We start from the raw sequence: 18,708 nt of genomic DNA, 5'->3' as shown, positions 1-18,708 counted from the left end.
AGACATTTTAGTATGATCTAAATCATGTTTAACGATTTTAGTACTTTTTATGATTGCAGTCTGTGGCTGGTGATCATTAATATGTCAGTATTGCCTTTATATGACATTAAAGTACATAAAACTATTGGTCATTAAGAACCAGTGTTAATGTGCAGCCTTTTCTATCAGCCAAATGTGGTCACACTATGTACTTCCTAAAAAGACAAACAATTATGGTTAAAATAAAATGGTCATTTAGGATACACAAAATTCAGCAGTGCAAAATAAACCCATGTGTCCACACTATGTCACTAGTATGCCACTCAACGCAAAATATGTCACTAGTATGCACACTCAATGCAAAAAGGCACCATGAAGAAACCAGCCATCCTCCCCACCTTCAAGATGACCTTCAGTGACTGCGTTCTCCATACCACCCTCACTACAATCAAATTATTTTCACCCAAGGAGCCCATCTACTCCTTTCTCATTCCAAGTCAACCCTCTAAAAGTTTAAGCTCACATATTGCCAATTTTAGTAATAGTGTTCATTTTCACTATCCTTCTTTTGTAATAGTGCTGTAGAATCTGCTGGCACTCTATACACTCTAAATGTAATGTATAACCCTCTCATTACAAACCATGTGATGGAACCTTCCGTCACTGGGGCTTCTCGAGGGGGCTGATGGCTAGCCTCCTCCCTGCCGTCTATGGGCCTTGTACGCTTCTCTGTGTAGGTAGAGGGGGTCAGTTTTTACTGAGTTTCTTCCTGGTACAGGTTTTACCATATTTTCTAAATATTAGAGACTCTGGAGAGATGGTGTTTTGGAGTGTGCCCATATACAGCTCTTGTAAGAGCTAGGAAGCAGCTATTGATGGAGGTACCCAGTCGGGGTACCAAGTGGTTCCATCACACCCTATAGAGTAGTTAAAACCTATACATATAATTCGGCTAAGTGAAATCTAGAAATTGTAGAGAAATGCACCAATGATCCAAAGCATCTAAAAAAAACGATGGCCAAACATAGCAATGCGTTTTGTGTTCTCACAAACTTTTCTCTTGGGTCCAGTTGCAAGAATTTTATGAGATGGGTGGTTAAGAAATTCATTAAAATCAACTTAACTGCAAAGAGGTCAAAAATCTGGTCAATACGTTAAGTCAGGTCATGAAAGTGAGTCACTTGAAAGCTATTTCATTCGACCCCTAAGGTTTGTTTTATTGAGGACTCACCGAGCTGAGTTCACATTGTTTAACCTCAGTTAAATCAAATTCCAGTTAGAACTATTTTTTTCAATTAGATACTGGGATCTTTACTATCCCAAGCTGGAAAGAGAATCCAACATTGGACATAAACTTCCTCCTAAAATCCTAGTCCTCCTATTTCTAAAAGAGATTTTTCATGGTTGTAACATAATAACTTGATATTGCACTAGTGTGCCTGTAGGATACAGAAATGTGATCTGTTAATAGATCCTTTGAGACGGAAGTCCAGGTGTCATGGAAACACAGAGGTAAGCTACAAGACCTGAGATATTAATATCCCTCAAGGACTTGAAATACACTGTTGGGTGATTGATTATGTATTATTTTGAGACGGTGATATATAATTCTAAAATATCAATTTCTCTTCGGAAGGAAACACCTTTTTTTAACTCACTTACGAGCTAATTAATTACCATGTATTTAATATATGACATATACGGTACATGTAGACCTTGAGGTTGACACTCTTTTTCTACATTAGTCTTGATTTTTCTACACTATTCAGCAACCTGCATAAACTAAACCTTAATATCTCTCACACTATAGTACATGTTTCATACATGTATAATTTTCTCTTTGATTTGAGTTAATGCTTGTAGTTCTAAAGAATGAGCAATTGTGTGTCACAAATATTATTAAACACACACACAAGAAAATGTAGATGTATATGTATTTATAACACAATCAATTCCTTTGAAGGATCTATTTCTATTAATAACCTAAGTGCTTACTGAAATAGTCACTGAATGGTTGTGTTTTCTTTATTTTCTCTATACATTTCAAACTATTCTTGTACATATAGAATCAAGTCGATGAAGTGTGGTACTGGCTATTATCTTTATTCTCTTTTGAAAACTCTTAGGGGCTTTCTAAAGCTAGAGATATTGACGTCACTCTCTTAGCCATTGACATTCTTTTGTATGAAGTGAATTAAACAGTAAATTGATCCCAGTGGTGTCTCGTGTTACAATGAGCAAGGTCTACTTGTCTGTCAGCCCATTCATACGGTGTATAAAAATGCCTTACAGTCTTGTAATGCAAAAACACAAATAGTTTCTAGAATTCAAAACATGTCAGATTATACATTTTCATTTCATAATTATTAATTAAGAAGTCAAATACTACATTTCTGTATTCGTGCAGTAAATTGATTGTCCCGGAGGCCTGTGGTGCAACAAAGGTGTATAGAATTCTAAGGGAACGATTCACTAAGCTCATCAACAATGAGTTCCGCTGTGACCTGTATTAGGTTTAATTCAAATTTCACGGCGAGTTCTAGGATTGCAGTGGTATCATTGAATTGGGTCATGGGGATTCTGTCTTAATAATTTAACAGAAAGAGCATAAGTTAGGAGCACAAAGAGTTTGAAACGTATTTCTTTTTTCTTTCTAGAACACAATACAGTGTAGTTTTTTGGCAGAATTAGAGTTCTTTGGCTTCTGAGTAGAGCGTATTATTTTTAGTAAGTTAGTTAGTAAGTAAGTAATTTTTAATAAGTTATTGAGAAATGATTACCCAAGTCAGATCATCACAAAGTTATCCTCACCTTTATATAATATATAAGCAAAGTTTTTTTTCTTTGTAATTTAAATAAATGTAGTATACTGTTACACAGTACTGTACTATACACAATAATGTTCAAAATATAATTTTTACTGATTTAAGTAACATTTAAGACAATGAGTTAGGTATTTTGCTGCTTACTTACAATTGACAAAATTTGGGCTAAAACATATGCCCATATTCTAAAAAGTATAGGAGATGGCTTTTTTTGGCCCCCATTCTCAAGGTAGTCACGATGGTTCTTGCAGGAAGAAAATGTTAGTATTTTCTTGTAATTAGACTTTTAAAGGTATTTGGTTTTGAAAAAGACTATCGGATCTCACCTGATGGAAGTTAGTGCATTATAGACACTGCAGGCGCCTGTACTGTTGGACCCCAGCTCTGACCACAGGGACCTACAAAACAGGAGGAGATGGGATGAGTGATCAGTGGTGGTTACATGAAGCTTCTGTTTTATTCAAACTCTTAAGATAAGACTTGCTTAATTGTTTTAGAGCTTCTTGAAAACTGTAGTGGAAGACTGGCCTTTTTTGTGGTAACTCCCTGGAAGCAAAGACGAGGCACAAACGACATCACATTGAACACAACACTTCCTGAAATAGCACTTGCATCATGACACAGTGAGCAGTTATGTGATGTATATGCCATGACAATTATGACATATGGAAGCTTTGGAGCAGGGCGCGCTTTACCTAACGTATCGGTTTGTCTCAGTCTGTCAGTTCCAGTTTTGTCAGACCCTTTGAATGTGTTGTGCTGTAAGAAGCGCTGTGGAAATAGTTGTCGCAATATAAATAAAATAATAAAAACAATAATAATATGCTTAAAAAAAAACCAATGGTTTTACCCCGGGTGGGGTGGGGTGTAGCTATTTTCTGATGGTACCAAATAACCAGCTTTGGTCAAGATGGCTGCTCCTGTTATGTTCACATAAGGTGAACTTTTTAATATATTTTTTTTTTATGTGCAAGCAGCAGAATATTGGCTCATTACGAGCAATGAACTGTAAAATAAAGAGCTTGGGAAAATAATAAACTTAATTTCTATAAAAGGCACAAACATAGAACATAATAAATTATTTTGTATACTTACCAGTTTGCATACAATTATTTGTTTATATTTCATTACTAGAATAAAGCCACTGGAGTACTTTATTGATGTCCTTGTCAGTACATGTTAATCTAAATCCATTATTTGGTCAATAAACACCAGGAGGGTGCTTTACTGATCTAATTTGTCAGCAAATGACCTACCAACTCTATTAATCTATTGATATCACCAGGCAACACCTGAATGTGGAAGTTTAGTAATGGATAAGGTTATGTTTCAGAGAAAAAAAAAACAGGTGACTATAGCAAGGGATTTTGGAACGGTGTATCGTTTTAAAAAATAACTCATCCAATTATCTCTTTAGATGCGTACTTCCATTATGTATGTATCTCTACTACAAGTTGTAGTGAATTAAGTAAAAAATAACGCCAATCCACCTGCTACATTTTCAAATTAATTTTATTCTCTTATTGTTTTAATTCACTGAACCCGCTATCCCATAAGCCAGGGGAAGGAAAAAGAGGGTAGAGGTATCACCAAGTGGTTAATAGAAGGGGGTGGGGGCACGAGGGTCATATGTGGATTTTATACCTATGAGAATATTTTTTTTCCTCTGAGCCCCCATCCCACCATACATGAGATAGGGGGCATGAGGGGACATGTGGGATACCTCCTGGGTAATATTTATTAACCCCAATTGCAAAAAAGGTAGATAAAAAGAAATTGTTGACCCCATTATTGTTTAAAAGGGGGTTATTTTTTATTTTTATTTTTTTTAAAAGTTTTATTAATAGAACTCGGTCATGCCGGTAAAGTGGATCCTTTCAATCATATGGTGATCCAAATTTTGGTGAATTATGTCTTTGCTTCAGATAGTATCCCCAATGGTTATATGCACTTTTACATAACAGGTATATTGTTTAATTAAATACCCTACAATATTGCATATATTTTTAAATAGGTTCCTACTGATCCTTTGGGGTTGTATTAGATGCATTTCATGTATTGCTTTAAAACAAGCTGAGTGTTTTTTTTTTTTGTTTGCGCTTTAAAAGTTAAATAAATAACAGCGGTGTAATGGTTCTAAAAAGTGACAGGTTAGCTAATTGCTCATAATATATGAATGCACCTGCTAATTTACATATTTCATACACAAAAGCCAATATAATTTGCAGCTGAAGAGACATTTGAGAAATAGTTTGTTCTCATTAAAAGTAACCCGTTCTTATACATGCTGCAATGTCCATATTTGACAGGGTGACATCAAGGGGGGGCATTCAAGCCATCATATGTAACCTAAATATTTGTGATGCCCCCCTTTTAATTGCATAGGAGGTATTCCAAGGAATCCCCTCATATGCATTTACCCTATATGCTGTGCGGAGATGTGTTTGGGCAGTCACTTGGTACCACCTAGGGTGAGACCCACCAATGCCGCCACCTTAGCAAGTGGGCAAGCAGGGATTCAAATACATATTAACTCTTTGTGGTGGCATGGAGATCACATATGGCAATTTTTTTTAAATTCGTGCTCTTAAGCGCAAATCACATCACAATTTGTTAACTGTGCTACAGTCCAGTTGATGCAAGGTCACACGAGTTTTATCTGAAAGTACATGGGAATTTCTAATACTAAATATCGAACCTTTTGTACAAGTTTTCTGCAGCAAAACCACATATTATGCGCATTAGTTTGTGAGACATTCTTTCAACTTATTTCAAGGAGGAACACAATGAACAAAAGAAGCCTAGGGTAATTCGGCTAAAACCTGTGGGTAGCGCAGCCACAACTTGGCTGATTTCATGAAGAACTTAGCTGATGTAGCCATATGAATTCACTGTTTGCTAAGTTGTAAGGAGATCCTTCTGAGCCCTCATTGACTTTGGAGAACTTAAGTTTTTAGCGTAAACCTGAAACTCAGCATAAAGTGGCCAAGTCATACAAAGGCCAGTCAACAAAAGGGAGAGTTGACAGGAGAGTTGTAGTTCCAGCTCCTTCTCTTCATTACATATTATGAACGTCCAATATATCCATATCTTTCCTGCAAAGTCTCTTATTTTATATGAATGAACCACAATGCATGCCTTTATTTTTAGAGAAGGAGTAGTATACATCTGGAATAGACTTCCCGTGGAAGTCGTAAAGGCAAACACAGTAAAGAAATGTAAGAAAGTTAAAAATATGCATAGCGCTATAATTAAAAAGTGATTAAAAAAGTGGGTCAGTTGGTTCATTTCTATATATCTATGTATCATGAACATACTCAATATACTTTAATTCCTTTACTGTGTTAAGCAGAACCAATTCCTTGAGTCTGGAGACAAATATATACAAATACAGACAGAAGCCAACAGTGTATGCAAGACCACAGATATAAAGCCGAGCACACGCATGCACACAGGTATGTATTTATTCTGTATTCCATGTTGGTGCTGTCTGTTTACATTCAAACATGGAACACACTATGTTGTTTTGGTGAGTTCACTTAAATCAAGTTGGTCTAAGGACAAACATTTCATATACAAAAAAAAAATCTAAATCTTTTTCTGCAAACAATTTAAAATTCCCCATCTTCTGTCTGCATTATAGAACACTTAGTCCTAAAATGACCCTATGAAACACTAGTCCCAATACACTAGATGAGTCACACATGTTTGGGACTTTTGAGTCATAAATGCTATCAATTTCTCATGTATGTATCAAATTGAAAAATATCTTGAAAAAAAGAAGTAAAAAAAACAACAAAAACAAAGAAAATATCAGTTTGTGCAATGCTCTTTCTTATATTGTACATATTTTATAATAATAGTTTATTGACAAGGTATGCATTTGCATGCTATGCTTTCAGTTTTCTATAGAATAAGATAATTGCCGTCACGAAGGAGTCTACTCCTACAGTGTAGTCGTGATGTACACATTGCTTTGCCAAATAAACAGTAATGGGAACCCCCAGCTGTCATATTGTTAGTGCAGCCAGAACACACACACACACTTAAACACACACTTATACATTTCATTTTGAGGAATAATAGCTTGCCTTTTAGCTGAGAAAAATTGGCCAAGTCTTATATTATGAGTACACTCAAGGGGCATTATTTGTTACATAATTTTACTGCAGATATTTTTGATTATTGATAATCAAGAGCATTATTCTGAAAAAAATAAATCAATCTATCCACCAAAAGTACATACACCTACGTTCAAATTGCTAAACAACAAACAAATTGGTGAGTTGTTTCAGAGACAAAATAATTGGTCTAATGGTAGCACCACACACTCCTGTCAACACGTGACATAGTTTATCCTGTTACACCCCTGTCTGGGCCTACTAGGGGTGTAGGGTTTTGTGTGGCTGCAGCAAAGTGTCATATGTAAACTGTATACTTAATGAAAAACCTTGCTTTATATTCAAGGCCAGCTTATAATTAGACTTCACACCTAACAGATTTGCTGCCCTTCTACTAGTGGTCCTACATTATACTACAGTATCATTACGTACTGAGCCAGGCACTGATGGTAGTACAGCATAACTCCCACCACTTGTCACAAACTGGGTCCAAACAGATGACTGAAAGGACCCAGCGCGCCTGAAGATTGTATACAGGAGTCACAGTGCAATAGTGGAGTTGGACAGGGCCTGGTTGCAGGGTGACCACACTCACCCAGGTGTTGAGCACCTAGGGTTGTGCGGCCAAACACCAGCGCCCTAATATAGCAGCGGATGAAGTCCAGAATGAAGTGAAGTGATATCCTGCAGGCACCCTGGAGCAGGCATGAAGCAGATCACTAGAATCACGTGCAGGATGCTGCAGGCTGGGAGAATGGAAGCTAAGCAAAGGGTATAGCAGAAACATAACAAGCAAGGGAGAGGGAGACCAGGCACGAAACATAACCAGACAAGACATACATGTTAGAGGGCACTACAGTGAACCAGACAAGGAATAAACATTACTAGACAAGAAATACATGATACAGGGCACAACAAAGGACAGGGAACAAGGCAAGGAACACAGGGGAAGGAGTGAGGAGCCGGAATCCTCAGACCTTTAAGCAAGGATAGGCCATATTGACTAGGACATGGGGAGAGGAGAGAGGAACCAGAATCCTCAGATGATACAAGGAAGAAGGGCAAAGGTACATAAGAGACAAACAAACATGAATACAGGAACTAGCCTAGAACTATATGATAACAATGGAGATTCAGTCACATCATATGGCCATAGTATGCTTAGCCCACCACTACGCCAAAGTACTCCAATGTTGGTGGGTCCTAACGCTAATCCCTGCTGACAGTGGTACGAAACAAACCAAACATGTAATCAAAACACATAGCACTGAGACATACCTAGACTGAAGACTGAGACAAACAACACACAGGTGGGGCACACCTTATAAAGGAAACAGAGCTGAAGCAAAGAGCTGAAGCAGAAGCAAGGAATGGAAGATCAGAACAGAGCAAAAGGAAATCCAGTAATGGATCGAAGCAAAACAGGGAAACTGAAACAAGACAGATATGCAGCTCCGCAGCCTGGGCAGAACGTGACACCACTTTAAACTGAACATGACACTGACAATGATACAGCATAACGCCCATTACTCTCACACACTTACTAATGCTTTCTCACACGCTTTCTCACTCTCACCCACCCACTCACTCACTCACTCACTCACTCACACTCTCTCTCCTCTTTCTCCCTCAATGTCTTCCTACCTATCACATTCACTTTTCCTTCTCCACTTCCTCTTTGTTCTTCCTCTTGGCTCTTCTTATCCTGTCTCCTTCCGGGGCGGTAGGCGCGGCTTCAGTGTTTTTTTTTTGTAACATACATTTTTATTAAATTTTTTTTGTTACAAAAGATAAACAAAATTGTATAAATGTACAGAGGTAATGCAGTTACAATATACAAGTTATACAAATGACATAAGTAAATTCGTTGAAATCATTTGAAAATGACAAACAGAGCAATAAAAAGATAACATAAAACAATATAAAAAAGAAAACAAATTGCACTCGTGTAGGTTGCGTACACGTAAAGTCAATGATTTTTGATGGAATACAGGAGTCAAAGGAGCTGAACCGTATTGTGTGTACTATGTAACCATATGTCCCACTTGGTGTAGAAGGTAGTAGTCCTATTTTGGGCAGTGGAAATCTTAAATTCGTGCCAACAATTGGAATTCATACCTTGAATAACCGCTTTAAGAGAAGGTACCAGGTTAGAATTCCAACGTTTAGTGATGTTATATCTCGCTGAAAGCGCGTGCAGAATAATGGTCTTATGAAAATGGGAATATTGGTCTACATTGATGTTGACTAGCGCTAGGGGGGCATCCAGTATAACAGGAAACCTACAAAGGGTTGACAAGAATTTACCAATCTTCCTCCAGAATGCAAGTATTTGGGGGCAATGCCACCATATGTGGAGAAATGAACCTACATCCGAGCACCTCCAGCAGGTGTTAGAAGTTTGATTGAATAATGCCAGTCGAGACGGCGTAAGGTACCATCGATATAACAGTTTTTTGGAAGTTTCTAGGTGGCTGATACATTTAGACACGGAAGGTATAACCGTGTGTGCCAATTGCCACTGGTCTGCAGTGAAGTAAGTATGAAGTTCCGATTCCCATTTAAGTTTGTAGGAGTCAGGAAGGTCTAAGTAAGTTTTAAGTATTAATGAGTAGAACCGTGAGATGCCTTTATGGTGTTTATTATGTTGCGTCAGCCATTGAAGCAAATCAGAGTCAGTTTGAGTGGGGTGCCTTTTGATGGACTGGAAGGCGTGGCGTAATTGTAGGTACTTATAAAAATCTTTGTTGCTAATGTGGAATTTAGTATGAAGGATTTCAAATGGAATCATAGTTTCACCGTCCCAAATGTCTGATATACGCTGTACTCCCTGTACTCCCTGTCAATCCAGACCTCTAAGTTTAGGTCAGGTATCGCTGCCTCAAAGATTTTAATAGACAAAGATAACGGATTAGCTTGAAATAGTTTGGTAGGAATTACAAACCGATGCCATAATTGTGAGATTGCTCTCAAAGTAGGATGAGAGTATGACAAAACGGTCCGTAACAAATATGCTGCACTAAAAATATCGTGAATACCACAGGGGCCCAGCTCTCTCATCTCCACCCACAATTTAGAGACGTCCTTATTCCATATATATTTAAGTTGATCTAATAAGGTGGCCCTGTAGTATTGGAGTTTCTGCCCTAACCCTTGGTTTCTTTTTGATCCATATATATTGCATTATGATGCTTTGAAGCTTCTGAATGTAAGCTATCGGGAGAAAGATTGGGACAGTACGGAACATATATAGTATTTTGGGAAGGATCATCATTTTAATGGCCGCTACTCTGCCTAACCAGGAAACACCCAAGGAAGGTAGATTTGAAATCGTGTGTTTCATGTTTTTCAGTAACACAGCATAGTTTTCTTCAAAAAGACACGTGCTAGGGAACGTCAATTTTATCCCCAAATAAGGGAGTGAAGTGGGTGTCCAGGTAAATGGAAATCTAGATTTAAGGACATTAACTATTTTAGGGGAAAGGCCCATACTAAGAATTTGAGATTTAGTTTCATTGATTTTGTAGTATGAGACGGCTCCAAATTTCCTTAAAATATCAAGTATGGATGGAAGGGATGACAAGGGGTCCCTACAAGCTATGATTATATCGTCGGCGAATAAGCCGATGCGATGGTCCTTCTCACCTATCGGCAAGCCCGATATCAAAGGATCAGTTCGTATTGATTCGGCCAGGGGCTCCATCGCAAGAGCAAAAATGAGGGGCGACAAGGGACAGCCCTGACGTGTGCCATTCGATATATTAAATCTATGTGATAAGAATCCTGAGGAATAAACAACAGCAGAGGGATGGGAATACAGGGCCTTAATAGCCGAGAGAATTTTGCCTGCGAAGCCAAATTTTGCTAGAACCGATGACAGAAAACCCCAATGCACCCTGTCGAACGCAAAATGGGTCAAGTTGATAAATCGTCTTGTTCCATCTACCGTTTGTCGGTCCTTAACGAAGCCAACTTGGTCGTTATTAATTAAAGATGGAAGGATGTCGTTAATCCTGTTAGCCAGAATTTTAGTATATAGTTTTAGATCAATGTTTAGCAGAGAGATCGGTCTAAAATTTTCGGGCCTACTGGGAGCTTTACCTGGTTTAGGGAGTGTGATGATAATTGCGTGTAGCATTTCAGGAGGAATGGTACCTGTATTAAGAATTTCGTTAAAGACTAAATGAAGTTGAGGAGATAAAATTTGGGAATATTTTTTATAATATTCCCCAGTAAGTCCGTCTGGGCCTGGAGATTTATTTGGTTTCAAAGAGGAGATCGCCGATAATATCTCCTCTTTTGAAATGGATTTATTTAGAAGGAGTAAAGTGGCATCGTTAAGAGAGGGGAGGTGAATAGATTTCAAAAAGGAAGAAATGGAGGGCGGCGTTGGTTGGGGAGTATTCGGATCCAAATGTAGGTTGTATAGATCCCTATAGTAATCTGCTAATGTGTTTGTGGTCAACTGTGGGTTCAGTACCTTTCTACCCCTTTTGTCATAAAGAAATGGAATTTTAGATTTTGCTATTTTCGTTTTGAAACGATTCGCTAATAGTTTGCCAGCCCTGTTACCCTGCCAGTAGAAGTGGGTTCTAGTCCTTTGAAGAAGAAAGTCGAATTTGAAGTTTAAAGTTGATAGAGTTGGAAACGTAATAATTTGAGTTCTTTAAGCAAAGTAGGGTCTCTGGATACTTTGTGTGTGTCCTCAATGAGTTTAATATTGTGCATAACATCTTGTGTCTTGGCTAATCTGCTTCTTTTTTGGGCAGAGGCCAGTTTAATAAAGGTACCACGCAAGACAGCTTTGTGGGCACACCAATTTGTAAGAATGCTGGTATCTGAAGGGGAATTAAAATGAAAGAATTCATTCAGGTCCCTTTCTATTGTAGTGTTAGCGTTTGGGTCGCCCAAAATAGAGTGATTGAGTCTCCAGGGGGCAGTAGGTGGGGTGTTAAATTGTTCCTTAATGGATATTGATACAGGGGCGTGATCCGACCATGATATAATACCAATTGTGGAGGAGACAATTTTCTGGAGAAGCCATTTGTCCACCATAATGAGATCAATACGCGAGTATGTGTGGTGTGGGTTAGAGAAGAACGTATAGTCTCTCTCATCAGCGTGAAGGGTTTTCCATGTGTCATATAGGTCTTCTTTAAAGAGAATGTTATAAATGTCCGTGTTTGTGTCCGATATGTTGTGAGGGTTCTTATCTATACGGGGGGAAAGGACCTTGTTAAAATCCCGAGCCAATATGATCGCCCCATATCTATGTTTGGCGAGAGCCGTGAGTAGGTGAGAAAGAAATTTCCCCTGTCACCTATTGGGAGCATAGAGTGAAACAATAGAGAACTTCACGTAATTAATGTCACAGTTTAAAATAATATATCGACCATTAGCATCATACATAACATCAATCAAACGGAATGCCACCGAGTTCTTAATAGCTATAAGTACGCCCCTTTTTTTTTATATTAGGTGTAAAAAAGATATTAGGAAAATTTTTATGTTTAACCCTAAATGTGTCGGAGTCAAGTCAAGCAGGTGAGTCTCTTGTGCGCAGATTACGTCACATTGCAGGTTGCGACATTCTTTCCAAAATAAATTTCGTTTAAAGGGGCTATTCAAGCCTTTCACATTTAAAGTAGATAATTTAACTACCATTGTGATAAATTAAGTGAATTGGATGAGATAACGCACCTGCCCAACTCCAAAAATGAAGTGGTATACCATTGATAACAACATTCACATAGAGAAATTTCGAACGAGTTGAGTGCAATAAAAACTGAAAACATTCAACTTTAGATAACAACAATAGTGTTCTGTGAGAACAAGCCAAAACCATTAGGTTTACAGTGGCAAAGGAGGGAGTGGAGATATACGAATTTTGTAAAGACATTAAGGCAGAGATTATAACTGACTGCCCAACCCTGAATGAGGATAAAGAGTTGTCACTAACCATACACGGCTAAAGAATGTCCAGTCAGGAAGGAACTGGAGCATTGAGCAAAGGAGTTTGACGGAGGGACCGGGTGAGTTGGACGGGAAGTCCATAGGATCTGTGATTCCGGAAAGTTGGATAACACGTGTCCATGTACATCTTGAGGTGTCCTGGTTTTCAAGTAGGAGATCGGGATCCTGAGTGGGAGCGTCCGTGTCCCAATGATGAATCCACTGAGGAAGACTTTCTGACAGTGGTCCATTCTTGGTGGAGAGGGGGAGGTCTCCTCTTATGCGGCGATGTGGAAGTCTCTTGTACAGAGTCAGGGAACCATTTGTTAATTAGATGAAGTGCCGCACTAGGGTGATGAAGTGCATGAGTGGCTCCATTCCTGGTTACAAGAAGTTTCACAGGAAATCCCCAACGATAAGGGATTCCTTTGTCTCTCAGAATTGCGGTGGTAGTAGAGAACGCTCTTCTTCTTTTCAAAGTAGCGGCTGACAAGTCAGCGAATAACGCTATTTTAGAGAAGCGTTCAGGTAGTGTATGAGTATTTTTGGCTGCTTTAAGAACTTCCTCTTTGTATTGGAAGAAATGGATCCTGGCCAGGACATCTCTGGGTACGTCCTTGGAGAGATGAGAAGGTTTCGAAATCCTGTGGACCCTATCAATAATCATATCTCGCTGATCCGCTTGAGGTGTAAGAATTGTAAAATAATCAATGAGAAAGTCTCTGAGATCTAGAGCTTGTACTGATTCTGGAATTCCACGGAATCTAATATTGTTTCGTCTAGACCTATCCTCTAGGTCTGCCAATTTCAATTTGAGTTCGAATAAATCATCTGTCATTTCGTTTTGAGTGTCTACTAGAGCGTTGTGGGCATCAGTAAATTCCCCCATTTTTCCCTCAAGGTGTGCAGTCCTTTCCCCTATGCTGGTAACTTCTTTGGATAAGGTACTTAGGGAGGACATAAAATCTTGCTGTAGGGATTCTCTGAATTCTTGAAATAGAGATCTAATAGTGGTTTCTATAGTAGGTGAAAGTTTAGCGTCTCCCATTGAGGCTGTTGAAGCAGCTTCTTCCGAAAGTGTATTAGAGGCTGCCGGGGTGGGTTTGGGAGGCATGGTGGAACACATAGAAGTATGGATAGGTGATAGTGAACGATAGTCACTTTGTGTATTTTCCGTTGAAGAAAGTAAATTAGATAACGACTGGTTGTTATCTTTTGGAGAGTGAAATGTAGTAAGTTTGAGCGGGGTTTGTTTTTTAGATCGCCGGCTGGGCATAATGTGAGTTGATGCAAAATTGGAGAGAGCGTAGTAATCTGTATCAGGATACTTTCACATGCCCTTCGGTTGTCAAAGATGTGAATGCAATAACATAAAGGCCTTTGTTGTGTACTACTGCGCTCCTGTGATATTAAGTAAATTCTGTAGTATATTTGAAAAAAACCCTTTTTTTTTTTGTTAATAAGTTTTCTTGATTATCCTGTTAGTCCCTATATCTGCCGAAAATCAGACAATAATGTGCTCAGAAACTGAAAGATTGATCTAGTGCCAAAAAGCTGCAAATAACAGTTTGGTTTTATAGCAGGGATTACTGGGCGTCCTGGCTGGGAGATGTCTCAGCGTGTGGGAGCCGGTGTGTGTAAAATGGCGGAGAGCCGTTGTAAAGGCGTCCCTTACCCCGTTTGTTCCTTGCTTCTTGCTGCATGGGAGTGCCGTTTCCGCGACCGGAGCGGCAGAGATGGTGCAGCCGCTCCCAGGAGACAGCTGCGGCCGTGGAGCAAGGAGGATGGGAGGTAAGATGGCGCTCGTTTTGCGCCGTTTTTTGTCGGGACCGCTGTCTTCTCCTTTCTTTACACCGGTCGTGGTGTGAGGTGTGGCCGGTGTGTGCTCCGGGGCTAGCGGTGTTCCGGGACTCAGTTTGCCGGTATTTTAGCCGGTTGGTGAGCTGAGTTGTGCCGGTTTTGTCAGGGTTGTATGGAGAGGAGCTCAGCCGTGAATCCTCTCACTTCAGCTGCAGGCCACGCCCCAGGCGCGGCTTCAGTGTTGTGCACTGGGATATGACATCAAATCCCGACGTACAGCATCAGTTGCTGGTGCGCATCACAAGGGAACAGGAAAGGTTGTCAGAATTAACAGGCCTCCCGCTCCCTTGATTGAATTTAAGACGGTTAGAGATGGATCTTTGATATATATATGTGTGTGTGTAAAGTTAAATAAAGAAAAGCATAAACAAACGACAAAGAGACATGCTTTTGCTTCTTTTTTTTATTCCATATTTTTATGATCCAAAGTTTAAGCTTCCTTTTAGGATTTCATTCGATTTCGGCAAATAAGGTATTTGAAAACACACTCGTAATTGGTAAAATGGATTTGGATTTGATTTGCTAGTCTGTTTCATAGAAAAAGCAGGTGCTCCTAATCTGTCATAGAGTCAATGTATATTCAATCATTTCTTGTTTTACATAGGATATTCACAAATATGTAAATTATGAAAAGCAGCATACAGCTACCTTGATACTAAGAAGAGCCAAAAAGTTTCAGATTTTGATTTTGATTGTGAATAAAAAATATCCTCATTAGCCCAGGACTAACTAGGCCGCTGATCTTAAAGTGCCAGGGCTGCCTTATCATTGCCAGTCCAGCTCTGTTCGTAAGGATGTGGTTAGGAGAATGGATGGAACTTTCGGACAGGGAATTGATTTATTATACTAAATTATTTTGACACCCGTTTGCCATAGTTATTTTCTTCCATGAGGTCAAGTATGCCCTTACTTTTAATGTTGTATCTCCACCACAATTAAAGAGGTCAGGAAGTTGATTAGATATGCTAATTGGCCTAAATAAAATCTGTGATGACAACAATGCACTAATGATGTTTTTGTGTTATTTCAATGCTAACAGTATAACGTTTATCAAACAATGATGTTTTAGCGCCACCATGTTTTTGAACATCTGAAATTTTGAGAGGGCCAGATTAACGGCATAGCACATGGACCATACGTCTTATCCGTTCCACAGAGCGGTGAACTGATCGGGTCCAGTGACACGGTCCTCTTTAGAGCAGTGATCCTCCTTCATTTTATTGTGCCTGGAAGGGAAACCATTTTTGTATCCAGGACCCCAAGTACCTTAATCTGGCCTTGGTATATACTATGCTAATATTTGAATAAATAATAACAAACATATCTTGTATTATTTTTTAAGACAATAGCTTAATGAATCAGCAGACAATGAGAATTAGAAAAAAAACCACTTACATTATGACTTATTATGGGAAAATTAAGTTTTAATATTCATCACCACTATTTGTAATTACAGCAGATTCTCTCATTGATAGTCTTACGTGCACAGACTAATAAATTGACATTGCTGCTAATCTGCACAAATATTTATTCAGCTTGTGTCAAGAATACAGTTTGCATTAGACAAAGAAATTAAATATATACCTTAGTTGCGGTAAATCTAAGCCATCTGTCACAGCATTTATAAATTAGTACAAAAAATTGTGTTGCATACAACTGGTTATTATCTCGAAAAAATACAATCCTTATTATTTTGTTTGTTCCTGGAGGGTAATATAGAAGACATCATGGATATATCTAGTGAAGGTAGTCATGTGTTGAAGACCTGTTATTAGACAATGTGGTACATATTCTATATGTGTAATAACATCCCTTTGGTAGTTGGATTCTTCATGCATCCATGCAGAATGCAGTATGGCTTGGGAAAATATGTGCAAGACCAGAGTTTGGCTTAGCCACAGCTATGTTATCTGCTGGTGCTCTATAGATCATATGTAATTTATTAAACATACACAACATGGACAAAAAAAGACATAGTTAAAGAGGTTTGGTGTGGAAGTGGAGGTCTGCATTGCGCAGACCTCCACTGGCTGCCCCAGTAGACACCAAGGAATCTGAAGCACAGGGGACAGGTCTAGGGATGCACTCAGGGCCGGAAAAGTAGGTGCCCGCCTAGGGCCCCGACTTGGAGGGGGTGCCGGCAGCTGCGCGGCCGCGAAACGCCGGCTGCGGTCATTCAGTAAGTGGCAAAATGGGAGGGGCTTGTGGGGGTGGAGCCAGAGGCGGCAAAATTATGTTTTGCCTAGGGCGGCAAAAATCCTTGCACCAGCCCTGGATGCACTGGTAAATCGGGGAGGGTAAGAGTGGCATATGGGGAGTATATGGCATATCTTGGAGGCAGATGTGCATAAATGTGAAGGCTGATGTATATTAGCCTGTAGTTGTGGGAGGGGCTATGGTTATTTAACCAACGCCTCTCCCTTCCACAGCTACGTTAGAGCTCCTAACGTTGCCCTCCCTTGCCCCCCCTTTTAATTTCCTTCCTTTTATTTCCTCTTTTCTCCTCTATCCTTTCTTTCATTTCTATTTACGGGGTGGCCCTCTATAGGCCTACCTGGTACGTCGGTCATGGCACACCTCAGACCGAATGGACCCTCTCTGGGTCTTTGGTTCTCCGTTCCACTAATCCTATTCGTTTGCCCCTCACACAACTGGGGGGCAGGTTGGCAAATAAAAGGAAGTAGAAACAAAAAAATGCATTTTTCTCAATCATGTGAGTTAATATTTACTAGTAAAACTTTTTTCTTACAGGGTAGTCTTATATTCAGGCTTTTTCTTTTTTTCTTAAATTAATATTAAAATTTTGGGGGTTGTCTTATAAGGGTCATCTTATAATCGAGCAACTACGGTATATATATATATATATATATATATATATACCCTCACACTACGGTATATACCGTATTGGCTCGGATATAGGCCGCCCCCATATATAGGCCGCACCCTAAAAGTTTGGTGCTTTTTTAAAGAAAAATTTTTTTTCTTTAAAAAAGCACCAAAAAAACATGCTGCCACTCTGTCTCCCCCCCCCGAGATATGCTGCCACTGTCCTCCCCCCCGGAGATATGCTGCCACTGTCCTCCTCCCCCCCTCCTGAGATATGCTGCCACTGTCCCCCCCCCCCCCCGAGATATGCTGCCACTGTCCCCCCCCCCCCCCGACTTACCAGAGCAGACTCCCGGGTGTCTTGCGGGGCCGGCGGGGGACATCTACGCAATATGCGTATACAACTTCCGGTGCCAGCAATCAGCGGATGTGCCGGCACCGGAAGTTGTATACGCATATTGCGTAGATGTCCCCCGCCGGCCCCGCAAGACACCCGGGAGTCTGCTCTGGTAAGTCTTGGGGGCAGAGGTAAAACGCATCGTGCGGATGTCCCCATGATGCGCTTAGACCGTGGAAAGTGCTGGCAGGGGAGGTTGTCTGAGCGCATCGGAGAGTAGGATGCAGGTCCCCTGCACCGCTGCGGGGGATCTGTATCCTAACCACGCTGCCTGCCCGGCGCCCAGGACTGCATGTCCCGGGCGTCGGGCGCTAGACCCCGAATATAGGCCGCACCCCCACTTTAAAGACTTAAAGTGGGGGGGAAAAGTGCGGCCTATATTCGAGCCAATACGGTATATACACTCACTGGCCAATTTATTAGGTACGCTTGTTCAATTGCTTGTTAAAACAAATAGCTAATCAGCCAATCACACGGCAGCAACTCAATGCATTTAGGCATGTAGACGTGGTCAAGGCAAGTTCAAACTGAGCATCAGAATGGGGAGGATAAGGGATTTAAGTGACTATGAACGTGGCATGGTTGTCGGTGCCAGGCGGGCTGATCTGAGTATTTCAGAAGCTGCTGATCTACTGGGATTTTCACGCACAACCATCTCTAGGGTTTACAGAGAATGGCCTGAAAAAAATATCCAGTGAGCAGCAGTTGTGTGACAAAAATGCTTTGTTGATGTCAGAGGAGAGTGAGC

Source organism: Sceloporus occidentalis, unplaced genomic scaffold, assembly GCF_023333645.1.
Source record: "Sceloporus occidentalis isolate IW3139 unplaced genomic scaffold, rSceOcc1.0.p SCAF_52, whole genome shotgun sequence".
In the NCBI taxonomy this organism is placed as follows: Eukaryota; Metazoa; Chordata; class Lepidosauria; order Squamata; family Phrynosomatidae; genus Sceloporus; species Sceloporus occidentalis.
Note: the sequence above shows the minus strand (reverse complement) of the source record.